This window comes from Stigmatopora argus, chromosome 5, assembly GCF_051989625.1.
Source record: "Stigmatopora argus isolate UIUO_Sarg chromosome 5, RoL_Sarg_1.0, whole genome shotgun sequence".
In the NCBI taxonomy this organism is placed as follows: domain Eukaryota; kingdom Metazoa; phylum Chordata; class Actinopteri; order Syngnathiformes; family Syngnathidae; genus Stigmatopora; species Stigmatopora argus.
The window spans coordinates 8,020,806-8,036,110 of NC_135391.1; the positions used below are offsets into that span (position 1 = coordinate 8,020,806).

At 39.2% G+C, this 15,305-nt stretch overlaps 1 long non-coding RNA gene across 2 annotated transcripts in view; it reads right to left on the bottom strand.

The window, feature by feature from the left end:
* The window catches only part of LOC144075029 (uncharacterized), a 150,744-nt gene that overhangs the window by 36,663 nt on the left and 98,776 nt on the right, over positions 1-15,305 (bottom strand). For both annotated transcript variants that reach the window (XR_013300450.1, XR_013300451.1), the window contains 2 exons: positions 12,255-12,323; positions 8,026-8,145 (listed from right to left, as the gene is read on the bottom strand). This is a non-coding gene — a long non-coding RNA (uncharacterized LOC144075029). The remainder of the gene's footprint in view (positions 1-8,025; positions 8,146-12,254; positions 12,324-15,305) is intronic.

The window sequence follows — 15,305 nt, forward strand, 5'->3', positions numbered from 1 at the left end:
TCCTGAGTTCATTAGTATAAACTGAAGCTGTGTGAAGCAATGCAGCTGAAGTTTTCTGTGGTAGTACCTGTTTCTGATAGTGCACATGTGACATTACGCTCCAATCTGTTAACAAGAAATCCTTTTAAACCAGTGTGCTGGAATCTATTTGATCCACGTGCTGTATCTGTGTGTTCCCTCCCCAGCAGCACTGAGGAGCTTCTCAGCAGTGGTCCTCCCTTATCATAGCACATTTAACAGGGGGCTAATCCAATCTGGTGGGATAACAAGGTTGCTCTCTGTGAGTGGAGAAGGATCAGGCAAGTGCTCCTCTGCTTCCCATTAGTGTATGTCTTTCCAGCCGGGCCTACCCTAATCCCATTTCCCCATCTAAAGCTTTAACCCAAACAAGCAGACTGGACAATAATCTCTGGTCACACTCCTGTCGGTGGCCCAGGGCCTCCTGATGCTGCTAATGGAGGGCTGGTCAAAGCAATGCCAGGAGGCTATAAAGGGACCGCATCAAACCTGCTCAGGCATGAAACCGCTGATTTTTTGTTACTGTCAACAGCTTTGTCCCATCAAACATGTTTGTCATTTTATGTTCACGACCATGATCATGGCTCGTATTGCTAAAGAGGGGAAATGCATATCTTCAAAAAAAGAAAGTCAAATAGCAGACAACGATGAAACCTACCAATGGGTTTAAAATAGTTGATTGTCCTAATTTTGTTTTTGTTTTTGACTGCACATGTGGCCCAGATGCAGGGTCATGTTCCAAAGTCAGACTCATCCAGACACTACTCCACTACACAGATCCATGACACTCACCAAGGACCCTGGAAAAAGTAGCCTCATTACACATTTCTTATGGTTTCCATAAGAAGCGCAAACGTCCTAATGAATTCCAACTGAACAATGGGTGGTGTAAAAGCGTGTTCCTCACAAACAACTTTCAAGCTCAATGCTTTCATATCCCATATTTTAGATGTTAATGTAATTGTATTTCATTTTCGAGTTAAAAGACAGCGTTGCCCTAATTCCTTTCGATTCTTGGCTTCTCTTGAATCCTTTTGTTAATGGAAGGTAAACTAGTATTTTTACTAAATAATAAAAATGGGTGGCTTCTATGTGCCCCATCCTCCCCTTAAGTAAAATGTTCCGATTTTGCAATCAAATGTTCTACTTTTGTGAATCTAGACTTATGAAAAGTACTGATCCAGTATTGAAAACATCGACCATTCTGTGGCTCGTGAACGTATTGCCTATTTGCCAAATGTCCTCATTTGTTTATTGCTTTGTCAGGGTAAATTATTCGCTTCTTATTTACGATGTGAAATTAATACTGCACAGTGTACCAACTAGGAAGCAAAAATGTCTGTACCATTTCATCATGTAGATGTTAAGATTTATGAAATTTAAAATGACCAGCTAGCACTATAGGAGATCATACTTATTAGACTACAACCTCAGGAATATCTGCTGGAATGTCATGGAAACTCATTTTTATGAACTGACAAAGTCTCCCCATGGTTAAAAGGATTTATCATCTCGGGGCTGTAAATAATATGCAAATGGTGGAAGAGTAAATTATAGACATGCAATATTGTCCTGTTTTAGTGTTGTATTAGATTAAAATAAATTTATATGTAAGGCATGCTTTATGAATCATCTGTGTATATCCAAGGTAGACCCAGGGAAGTGGAACAGTATAAGAGCAAAGTAGCCGACTTATTGAAAATAAGGATCTTAAATGATAAATCGAGAACAATATCAAGGTGAGATTAGTCAAAGTGGCTCGTTATGAAGAGAGAAGCCAAATTGATTTTGTACTTATGAAAATAAAAAATGCAAAAACTACTGTAGGGTGGAGCTTTGTTTTTGTTTTTAATAAAATGTTCTTACTGCTCTAATTTGATGTGTGAAACTGACCTAATTTGGGTAGAAATTCTAACAAAGTACAAGATATGCGATCAAAAAACTAAAACTGATTTAAAATTTTAAAGATTTTTTTTTTCATTAGAGAAAACAATATGAAGCAAATTATCTATAGTTTTTTTTACATTGTTTCCATGTTATTTATTTATTAAAATAACCCATAGTACAAAAATATCAATTTGAGAATACTGAATTGGTACTGTGACAACATTAATAAATAACCTTACTATTTTCAGTAAAAAAATTAAAACAAATTCCAGAACAAAACCACATTTAGTCACGTCAGCTGAAGATTTTCATCCACCAAATTTTTGATACATTTCCTATTTCATTCATTTTGTTACTGTTTTACAATGCCAGTGTCAAATGTGGCAGAAAATAAAAGTTTGGAATGTCAATTGTGGGAGCAAATGGTCTCACCATCTCCAATTGTTCTGGCCCACAGATCTGTGTGGGGTCCGTGTGGTGATTTGTTTCCTGATGCTCCCCTCTCCAAATATACACAGAGACCTCAGTGGAAGCGGCTCGGCCTGTATAGGGGAAGTTAGGGAAAGTGATAGACACAGGGGCCAGATGGCAGAAGAAACTCTGCCCTGAAAGTCTCCACCTGATGGGGTGATAGAAAGCCAGTAAGGAGCCCCCGTACTGCACAAAGCTCGCCTTGTCTGAGATAAGCGACAGGCACCAGGTGCGCCTTACGGCAGTATTTTCACAATCAGAACCAGTTTGTTTTCTTAAGGCCTCAGAGTCGTGCTGGCCAGGGGAGCAGCCTGCTGGCAGCGTTGGAGGTTGTGATGGAGAGCACTGTGGGTTAGAGGAAATGGGGGTCTCTGACAGGGTGGGCTCGGGCAAGCTCTCAAACATCTGCCTCTTCTTTACAAATCCAATGCAAGAGCGATTTGCAGGTTTTTTTGTTTTTTTCATTTACATATGGACTATCTATCAAAAGTAATTTACTTTGCAATTTTACATTTCATCTTTGTACTTGTTGGTACATTCTGCTTTACCTTGGCCGGAAATTTGCCTGCCTACGTATTTCATGTATACATAAAAATATTCAATTTCAGAACCTATAAGAGAAAAGTCATTTTGTGTACATAAGCAATTTATTATAGTTCTACTACTGGTGTATTGGAAATAAATTAGTATAAATAATAATCAGTTAAATAAAATCTGCTAGACTTTTCATCATTTTTTTGCTAGTTACTAAAACAACTAAAATATTTGCTTGTAGTCTGTGGTGATTTCATTACTATCATAACACAAGAGAAAATACTTCATTTATTTAAGATGTCAGGTGTAGTCACTGCTCATTAGCAAATGAGTGGCTAATGCGTTAAACAGAGCCTGACACCCGCTGTTAAAATTGTTTTAAAATGTCATTTGAACAAATAAATTAAGTAAATTTTAAAGAAGAAATGCACTTGGTACAACCTGTTAAGGATCTACATACGTTTACCACTTTTCATCAGAGAAAATAAAATATGACATTGCTCAAAATTTCTGTATCAAATAAGATCCATTTATCCATAGAACGTGTTAAAAATCACACACTAGTTTTGAGTCTTTTATCAAAAAGCTTTTCCCAATGTGACGCCCACAGCATTTTCAAAAACCTTTGGGATCACAAAGCTCAACAGACGAACAAGTTCGTGTAAGAAAGGTAGTGTAGATTAACGAGAATTTTAGTGTTTTATTCATTCTGCTGGGTACCTGCGTGAATCATTTCCTAACGTGTTAATATTTAATGGATGTGAATCGATAAGAAATGGGACCCCGGGACCGACGGCGCGTCTTCAGCAGACAAAGTGTGAATGGAACATTCTGTCCTTATGTAATACTATGCTAATTGTCTCAGTTCACTGCGGATGGCACAGTAAGGCCTTCATTGACTCACACATTCCACCTTCCCAACACACGCACACACACAGTGCGTCACTTTACTCGTGTAATATGACCTGGAGGGACGCCAACGAGCCCATGGAAGGTCTGCAGCTCGAGGCCTGCTGACACCTCTCCCAGCACTGTTGAAATGTTTATTTATAAATCTCCTCCAGCTCCTCCTCCCCCTGGCGTCTGCCAACCGCCATGCCAAACCAAACACTAGTAGGACTCTCCAGAGCATGATTTCAGAAAGAAGAGATCCCTTTCCCCTCTTTTCCACTTTCTCATGCCCAAATTCCCTCCCACTGGTCTAGCTGTGTCTTCCAAAGAATAATGCTTAGGGAGAGAACCTAGCTAAGGCAGGAGGGGAAGTAATGAGAGGAATTGGGGGGAGGTGGTAGAGGAAAACAGAGGGAGTAGAGGTTTACTCTTTCCAGCCCGGGTTGCTAAATTGGTTTCAGAGCAGCAGTTGGACTCCGGGGATGCACGGCACACACTTCAACTAGCTATGTTTGCTTTTGTGGGGTGCACGAAATCGGATCTCCGTCCATGTAGCCAGCCCACATCCCACATCCCATCAGTCATAACCACCGAGAATGAAGAGAGTAAAGAAACAGTGGCCCTAAAGAGCAATCACTGACACCTTAACTAAACGAATACTAAACACAAAATGTGTTTCGCCGACTGGATTGTCCGGTTACATCATCGTACGATATGGGTGTTTTTCTTTTCTTTCGTTTTTCTTTTTTTTTTGTTTCTATTCTCCAGCAGGAGGAAGGCAAGGCCGAACATGGAGAGATGACAAGGCGAGTCCCCAGCGAGGCAAAGGTTGAAGTCTCTCTAAATAGGTTTAATTGGGCAAGGCCTGACAACACCATAGCAGCCTTTGCCAAGACAGACGGGGGGCTACGGGGAAATGCTGAACACCCCAGAGACGTCAACCACACACTCTTCCTACATCTTGGTGCTGCTGCGCTGCTCATTTGGTACTGCTTACACACGGCTTTGTCCATGGGAGCGCTGCCAAATTACCGAAGCCAGTTGTTTATCTAAAACATGCCCATACAGCACAGCTATGATTAGTTTGTTGCCCGAGGCATAACTCACCCACTCAAAGTGGGACTTGTTTACCTCCGTGCGCCTGTGCGAGTTTTGTTTATGTCTTTTTTTATTCATTAGCATGCACACGTCTGCACGCCTCACTGTAGGTATCTTTGTATCAGCCCTTTACTACTCAGCGGCAGCGGTCTGTTACTTCCCTGTAGCCTCATGCAAAATGTAGCTAACCTATATGAACATACATACATTCATATTCAGTATCACTTTTCCTCCCTGGGGTTATGAGTGAATGCATCAAATATTGACAAATGTAATGTAATATAGAAAATATATCTTGTACTAATTTGTTAGAATTTCAACCCAAATTAGACTGTTTCATGTTTTTCACATTTGATATAATATATATCACATATTTGCTTATATTTGTTTTAATAATCTTTGTGTGATGACAGAAGAAGAGTATAGAGAGTAAATGATCTGATACGCTGAACTTGACATTATCAGTTTTACGAGAAATGGGTGAGCAAGCCTTTGGTAATTATGAACTATTATTGATTCATATAAAGAAGAGGAAAAAGAACAGAAGTGAAGGTTGAGTTATTAAAGATTTTGAAGCCATAATGCCCTCTAATTCTGTAATGACCCATTTTTTGTATTCACAGCCACAACCGCTATTGACTTATCATGTGTACATGACATTACTTTTTTTAAATTATTCATTTTTGATAGATCTTTCATTTAATTAACAATTATGTATTCAATGCAATTGAGTGAAGCACTGTGCACTCCCTCAATTTGTGCAGAAAGTTGTACCTTAGTGACATTGAGTGCGATCAGTTTACTATGTGTTGTCTTGTTTGGGCATTTCCCATAAGTAGGTCCTGTGGGAATGTGGTCTCCACAGTAACCATCTCTTTTGGTGGGTAGTAACTAATACTCTGTCTGGTATTTGCGAATTAAACTATTTGGAAAAAAAGACATCAATCAGATGTATCATGTAAAAGCCAATAAATCATATAAAGCACACATTAAAAAGTCAAATAAAAAAATATAAAAAAGTAAATGATCAGGTTAGTTTAAACAAGCCTTTACAGACTCTGTATGTGTAGGTTTGGACCATGTGTGTATTCGTTCAACATTTGATGTTTGTTTTTCCTCTTTGTCTCATCTCCCCCGCCTCTCCAGAGTGAAGAGAAATTGAGAAACCAATCTAAAATCCATCAGGACTTCCCTGCCCACAAGCCGCTCTCCCCCAACACTGCCTAAACCACCCCTTCACAACACACGCAACCCCCCGACACACACACACACACACACTTCTGTTTTTTGTGTTGCAAGCGCCTGGAAATTGGATGAGATGTTCGTTTAGCGGGCAGCTGGTCTGGGGCCGATATGAATTGCGTTTCCCTGCGCCAGGAAAGGTCAAGCCCCCTCGCCTTGACGGAGTGCATTGGCCTATTGAGTGGCGCTTTAGTCCATTTACTGGCAGCCAATGGCAAAGCTGCTGAGGGTAGTGAGGAAGGCATACAAGTCTTAATAGTAGAGGCAAAAAAAATGGTGGCACGTTGGAGATACATTGTTTCTCATCACACAGTTCAAGTTGATCTGTCGATTGGGGTATATAACCAGTACGGGGTAGTAAGCTAAACATCTAGTCTGAATAAGCTAAGAAATGAAAAGCACCCGTCTTTTACCTTCTTGGGCTAATAACTAATAAAAAATAATGCACATTTCACTCTGCATTGTTCCACCTGGCTAGCTTCCATGTTCAATATTACAAACTTTAAAGCGGGCATCCTCTCATGTTTGTTTGAAGAAAAGCCATTCAGCATGGCTAAAAGAGCAATTAACTGGTGGGTTGGATTCTGAATGCAGGGGATTCAACAGTGAGTCCATACAAGTAAGCATTGGTGCGTCTATTGCTCTCTATCTCTCTCTGACTCATACATGCATGCGACGGAAAAAAGGTTGCTGCCTCTTTAATTTTCATCCCTGCATATCTGGAGGAGCCAAAGCAAAGCAATTAAAACAAAGGCATATTTAACATGGGGTTAATGATTGGCTGACCCTGCAGTCAGCACAGTGACAATATCTTAATTATTGAGAAACCTAAAGTCATTACGCCTACGAATGGCCCGAGGAGCGTCTCTATTGATTGGGATCCAGTCCCATTACAGGCCAAAACGCTTCTCTCGCGCTCTCTCTCTTTTGCTCACAGTCTAATTTTTTTTCCGTTTACTCTTTTTATTCTGTGTTTCTTGATGAAGCCTTTGGAGATATTAAATGTATGACAAGAACTGAACAAAGAGTGTGGGCTTTATTGCGGTGTTAAAAAAAACTCAGCAGAGTGAGGCATTTTGCTGTTGACAATGTTCCTTGATACCTTGTCTTTATGGTCCATTTATTTGCCTTTTTTCTCCAGTATGGACTCTGTTGATTAGTTTGCATGTTCCATGTGAGATTACACATTGAAGCCTCCCTACATTAAATGGCTTTTGGGGTTCTTAGGACCACTAGGAAGTAATATAATGTGCAATTCCTGATATTAGAATGTAATAATATACTCAATTTCAGACATTATATATGAAAAGAGTACTTACTAACATAGACTAGTTCATAATCAATGATACTTTTGCATACATAAATTTGTTCGGAGATAAAACCCAATTCTGTATGTGATGAAAGGGCAATGAGAAAGAGTTCATGTCATGCTATGCCTGTATTTTATGATAAAACTACAGTGCAAGCAAACTAATGTCATAGTGCTTCCGCCTTTTGCGGTCTCAGAGTGAGGCAGCATGGGAAGAGCTGAGATGTAATTACCCAATCAGTGTGTGCCATCCTTATTAAAACACTACTAACAGTGTGCCATTATTGAAATACCCCCCACTGGACTCTTTCTAATTCATTAAATAAATTAGTGCCAGTGTCTTTAATAATTCATAGAATGATGTCTATTTTTTTTCCCTCCCCTGCTGAGGCTAACCCCGACAAAAGGCATGAGTTTAATACCAAGACTCATATGATGAGAATGAGCAGATTGCTTGCATGTTCGTAAATATGTGGGCAGTCATTGCAGTTATTTGAAAGATTAGAATATAAAAGCTGTTATTTGACCGTACCCTGATATTTAGAAACTAATGAAAGGACTTTATATCTACTCACCCGCATGAAGGGGGGCACAAGTCTGTCAAAAACACATCTTTTCCCATTCGGCTTCCACTCGGGTGTGTCGTGTCTCTCGCAATTGCGTTGTATTAATGTGCTAATAAGAATATCCTCGAGCTAGGGAAGAGAAAATAAGTGTCAAATAAAGCAGGAACGCAGATGAGGGACCCATCTATGCTTCTACGTATCTTTAATTGACACATCTGCATCCCTAATGAAATATTTACCGCCACTGATGATGGTGTAGTGATGCGTGGCAATCACCGCTGTGTTGCTGATGGTTATGTTGGCATGTGATTGTGTTCCTGATGTTATTAGCATAGACCGCTGGTTACTATTATTACCCAGGCAGGTCCTCAGATGAATCGTAGATGTTTACAATATTTTTGTCCACAGCTATTGGCAGTAAAACTGAAGGTTGATCCTACATTGGGAGCAGTGACTTGGGCGCCCTATTTTAACATAGTTATTTTAGTCAAGATGATTTGGAATTTACCTGTTCTCTCCATCTTGTTGGTATTAGGGAGCATTTAAATCACACAACTTTAGGGGAAAATTACATAAATTGTTTGAATACGCCTTATCAATGTGGATAGTGATGTTGAGTTGGAAGAGATGCAAATGACTTTCACCCCAGAAAAATAAAACATGAATGCAAAACAGCTGTCACATAGTGGTAACATTTTTTTTGATGAGATAAGTGGTATACGGTACATAGCAATGAATAGAGCATCCAAACGACGGGACATTTCCAAAACTGATAACCAGCCACATTGACTTTTCATGAAAGACTATAGTACAGTAAAGTAAAATTGAAAAGCTACATAAAGAGAATCATGTACAATTTACAGTTTATTCAATTTCTGTGGCTTTATTTTAAAATTCTATAGCGCCCCAAAGCATCATACTGAGAGAGGTTTCCATTATTTCTAATCCTCTGATTTAGCCAACTATATGATGAACAAAATATTAGGTAATGAGATTACCTGTCATTCTAACCAAGTGCAAACAGTAGAATTTCATTTTTAGAACCATTTTTTAAACTGCTGTAGTATCGGAACCTGTACTATAAAATTTCCTAAACGCACGATATGAAGTGCATTTTAAAACATAACATTAAATGAGATATATTTAGTTTAGACTTACTTAATGCATGCTATCTGTAAGCCTCAGTACAGTGACGTGTGTGTGTGTGTGTGTGTGTGTGTGTGTGTGTGTTTGTGTGCGTCTGCGCCACGCTTGTCGAGATGAGGCGAACCTCTCAGCCATGTCAGGGACAGCTTCGCGGAGGGTGGCAGCCGGCTAAAATGATGATGATGAAATTAAAATTCTGCGCCCAGCAGAAGGGGCTGCCGTGATTTCACTGGCGGCTGTTCGCATCGATCTGTTCCAGCATTTGACTTTCAACCATGACAAAACTGTGGGCAAATTAATTGTTCTCCAGGATATTAGGCATCAGAGTCCATTAATCCTCTCTGGAGCACTACACCACATGAATACTAATCGTCTTTCCAGGCAGCCGTCTCATCCCTTGCTGTTCTCGCCGTCTCCCTGTTTTCTTCCAAGCCATTTTTTGTGCCATTGTTCCATTTGTTACTTTTAGGCCTTGCTTTGTGTATTCAAATATTCCATGAATTCAAAACACTGATGCCAATTTTTGTGTGTTGAAATTAAATGTTAGCATTGTTAAAAAAAAGTCGTGTAATCCTAATAATCTATTGACACTGAAACAGATATAGGCTGTTAACTAACTTCAATAACATACTAATATTACAAAAAACAATTCAATATCAGCAGACAATCAATTCAGGGTGTCCCCTGCTTGTTGCCAATAGTTCACCACCCGCAATGTTGGTGAGGATAAGTACAGAAAATGAATGAAAATTTCTATATTAACTTAGTTTTTAATGAATTACATGTTTCTCCATGTCAGTATTTTCCATAAATTCTTTAATTTTTTTCATTGACCGCACTTATTTCTGCTGATGGTTTTAAAAATTTGGATTTCTTGGTTTTCAACTTCAATTTTCTTTTTTGCCTTTCGACATAATCACAGTGTTTCATGGAGAGGATATAAGGAAGATTGATATACAGCTGCATATATGTTTAACATTCATGTGAATGATTTCATGTCTTATTTGCCATTTATAATGAGAGAAACAACCAGAAAATAGTCCTCTACACCACCTATATGGATTTTTTAATTATACAATCTCCAAAATACCCATATATTTACTGTGTATTCGTTTGCCTGTCTAGATAAGATTGTGCTAATGGTGTACTCTGCCTGACATTTGAGAGTGGGAAAAAATAGCCCCCAACTCCAATTATGTAAGATATTAACACATTAGTCGGTGTGAGATCTAATTGGATAGAAGCGCTGCACACCATGACAACAATCACCTAGACCCTGTTTATCTCATAATTGATAGTCTTGAGCTAAAGCATGGGCATCAAAAATTCATACGACCCAGTGAGGGATGGCCCTCCCATCTATTGATTGCATTTTGGTTTCCTCCCTCCAACCAAAGTAATTTGATGAGCTTTGGCTTGAGCCTGCGATACTGAACTTTTGCTGCTTTTATAGATGGCTTGTGTGATGCAGCAGTAATGGCGTTGTATCACATTAAAGTCGACAGGGTCAGGGACTCAGACACTATATATTCACACCCCTATTGTATTTACAAACCGCTGGAGATATACCTCATTTAAGTCTGCAAATATAAATTGGGTTGCATCCCACTGATGAGCTCAGATACGTCAGGACTTCTCAGCGAGCCAATGTAACTTTTTAATGCCACAATTCCTGAAACCCTGAATTTTACAATATAATAGGTATAGCATTGTCAGTCCAATATATGTAAATATACTTGTAATTTTTCAGTCATGTATCATATCATCTTGAGACATCCAGCAGATGAATGCTCTAGGGATGCTTAATTGGCTGTTCCCTCCCTGTTAATTGAGTAAGTTTTTGGTTTAGTATGATTTTGTCTGGGACAATCTGAAGACAGGTGAAGATGAAAATAATCGACAAAAAAGACAAGAACTACAAATGAGGCAACATAAGGAACAAATAAATAAATATTAACACAACCAAAACACATACCATGGCCAGCTTTCCTTCAAAGGTTAAAGTCAAAAACATTACGTCACTACCATATAAATGGTCACCAAATGCAATTTCTTAAAAATGTGCGGCACAGATGTAAGATTGTTTGTTGGAAAACGCCGACGATAAAAGCTCTCCCAAAACACTTCTAAAAACATCCGGAGAAGACAGATTGTGGAAAAAAATAGACAACACTTGATTACTGATGCAGTACAATCAAGGCACTCAACAGAGGAATCAAATACTGTAGGTATGGTAAATATAGAATATTTTATCAAAATAACTTGAAACGCCAGTCTTTGATAACTTTTTAAGAAAGAAGTCTCTTCAAATTATCTTATTGATTTCAAAAACAGATGCCAGCAAAACTCAATCAGAAAATCAGGCTAGAGGTAAAGGGGTTTACTGAGAGAAGATGGGGACGTCCATCTCCTGGTGCCGTGTGCCGCGGGACCCTGTGGCGCTGATTGATTTCTAACGGTGGTGGCGTTCTGGGGGGGCTTGGGTCTTAAAAATGAGGTGAAAAGTGGCCTGTAATTCCTGATCCTTGAAATAGCTTGACATATTCATCTAAGAGCCCTTTTAAATTAAGACAAAAAACATTATGCTCTCTGGGCCTGTTTCTGTCTGTGTGCTATGTATCTGACCATTTTGCAGTCTTTTGGCCAAGGTAGGCCAAGTATTTATTTTCATTTACATTTTTTGCGCACACGGTTTGCACGTATAGTATATAAATAATACATTACTTAGAGAAATGGGAATAAGTGGAGTAAGGGAAACAGGCAGTTGAAAAAACAATGTGTCAAACAACCAGGGATGCAGAGCATAGAATGGAGAAGAGGGAGAATAGAACGGAGTGGAAGATTGAGTCCCTGATGGGCTCTTTCTAGCCAAATCTCTCCTTTGCTCTCTGGCTGCCGCGGCTCTCTTCTAGTTCTAATTAATTGGGCTGGGGAATCAACACTCTCATCTTAAATCTGTTCCTAATTGAGCAGTCCTTTCTGCCAGTGTCAGACGGCTCAGCATGTCTCTTCTCCGTGATTTGGAGTTAAATGCACTCTCGCTTTATTACCCACCACATAACTTGTAACCATTGTAACAATCAGATACTTACCACAATTACAGTGATGGCCTTTTCAACTATCTTCATTATCATCCCGTATTGTCTCCGCCAAAGGTGAACCTGATGATGTACAGAAAAGGGTGTTAAAATGCGGTGGTTGTTTTATATATAATAACATCAGTATCGACTGTAAAAAAATGTGTTAAAGCGACATTTCAAGAAACTTTAGAACATTTTTATCCGCCACATCAATAAACCTAAACGTTGGCAAAATCTACATGGAAAATAATTAAAACATCCATTCTTAAGAATAAAGAAGTGATTTTTGTCCCAGCTATGCCTATTATATTATGCCTAAACATGTTCTAATGACCAAAGCATACCTGTTTCTATGCATCAAGTGGTTTCATTAAAATAAAACAATAATCAAACAAATAAAGGTTACTGCCACATTAAAAATAGTATAAATGTAAATGTCTCTTCATGCTGTCTGGTGGTCAATGGTGTGGAGATGTTATCATTGTCTTTGCGTGACAAAGTTCACATTTAGTAATATCAACAGTGGCAAAGGAGGATTGGGGAAAATTATAAGGTGTTTGAAGAAATAGGTCACCGCCGTGTCAGTACGCATGTCTACCTTTCACTGAGGAATGGTTTTTACAGGAGCAGCTTTCAGGGGAACATTGGGCATAAATGAAAGGGTGTGCTTAAAAATCAAATCTGGTTCTACTTAGAAGAAGAACCCACCCACTTCTTCTCTAGTTTCCATAGCTGTAAATGGTTATGCACACATACCCACTTTGAAAATGGCGTTTAATAGTTTTGTGTGTGTGAGTGTGTGTTTTGTGATGTGATGTCCAACACGGCATTGCTTGCTCTCTTGGACTGGGAGAGTGATCAATGTTCCTTTGCGCTCTTAAAATTACCGGGGGAAAGAATATAAAATATAAACGCAAGTTTGTAGCCCTGCTCTTCTCTTTCTTTCACTGTCCAACAACAGATAAAACATTGGAATTCTTGGTTTCTCATGCAAAAGCCCACCCTCACCTTCTCAACTACACCTGGAAGGGATTCAGAACTTGGAAACCAAGTCATTCAACACAGCACTTCTTGTTAGGTCTCATAAATGTGAGCAAATAGCAAGAGTGCTTCAAGGCATGGTTCGAATCCACCTATATGTATGTATATCCTATATCCCCTTGCATGACCTTAGAGAATACCGCCATGTGTTGAAGTAATCAAATGTGCACAATATCCATAAACCCAACTTGTATATTCTTGATTTGCTGAAACTTTCGGTCTGGAGCTCCATAACATTGAACGCTGATCCTAACAGGTGTACGCATGTCTACCGCCCGTGTTGTTAAACTGTTGACCGGGAAGAGAGCCAGAGTAAAATAATATTAGATTTCATTTTAATGGTTTCCAAATATGTAGAAAAACAATAAGTGAGGGGGTTGAACCGTTCTATAAATGGAGTTAACACCAACACCTGGAATCTTTATGAAGATATGCTTTCTGAGAGGGACTCATCTGGTATGTACACTTTATTAACAAACATGACTTTTCACGATTCTTTTTATGGGGTTAAACCCCAACATTGAGTGGAACATGGGGCGTAATCCCAATGAATGCAAAATACTTCTAATACGTTGAGGACAATTATCAAAAATATTGTACTATAGTGCCATTATCAAGTTAAAAAAGTCTTTAATTGAATGGAAGAATACAGTCACCATTTTGGGTGCTGAAATCGTCCTCCACCGACATATAAGTGACACTGGCGTCATCAGGTCCCCACAACTAAATACGTGGCTCAATTAATGGATCGTATAAATCACTTCTGACTCTTGGACTTTAAGACCGCAGGAAAAAAAGTCGTTACGATCCCGATTGCAAATGCCATCATAAAGCTTTGTGAGTCATGGTCGCAATGGAGCACTGCTGCTGTTTATATGCTGTGAAAATGCGCTCGACCTCACACTATTTTGTTGTGATATCATTTTTGACACGGCCGAGACCATGTTGAGTCACATGTTTGTTTTTTAGGTCCTGTTGTTAATGTAGCCACGCAACCTAGCGATGAATTATCCATAATCACCTTCTTTTACTTACACCCAACTAGGAGTTGCTAAAAGTGTGGTTTCAATTAAGCTCACATACTAAATGTTATGGGGATATTTGATGGCTACGTCAAATGTGGCTGAATCTCACATAAAACTTGTGACATAGTTGAAAAATGTTCAGCAAAATTGCGCTGTTTTCATCTTTTCAGGGTACAACAGCGACGCCCAAACAAATTTGGCTTTAAATTCTGTTAAGTTCTGCTACTTAGGCCACCCAATCGTGCAGTTGTTCTTCCGCCTGACTTTGGGTTCGCACTCGGTAGCAGTATGATCATGAGCGTGAGTGGTTGTTCATTTCATTGTGCCCTGCCAATTTAGGGTGTCCCCCATCCAATGCCAGTGGTTGGTTGGTTGGTTGGTTGGTTGGTTGGTTGGGATACCCCACACAACTCTTGTGAGGATAAGCAGGATGGAAGGTGAGTAAATGAATGCTGTCTACTGATAGGCAAGATGCAAGTTAACATTCTGAGGACTGCTGCACTTGAACAATTTATCCCACCAGAGGCTGACAATAATGTTCGAAAAAATAATGGATTCTGTCGCCAATAATGTAAAACGGCCCTTGTTAGAATGGCCTTGTAGTGTGCGCAGGCTAAGGCTTATCTCTTCAATAATCTTTTTGTCTCTAGGTATATTGACATTCTGATATGACACTGTGGAAGGATTAATACAAAATTGACAATATTTTGAGAGAAATAAATCTTGTGTACTTTAAAAGTCTTGGGTCTTTGAGTTCAGCATAAATGAATAAATAACTGGAGCTAAAACTAAAGTGCTGAATATATATTTTTATTCACTGCAGATGGAATGAAGGGAACAATGGGCAGAACAAAGCAAGCTGCCATAGTGACGAGTAACACTAGCAAAGGATAATTAAAACACTGGTTGAGGCATTGGTGACTATAAAGCCATAGTCTAGTAGGGTCTTTCCTTTGCTACGCCCATGCTTAAAAGACCAGGGAAAGAAAAACAACGT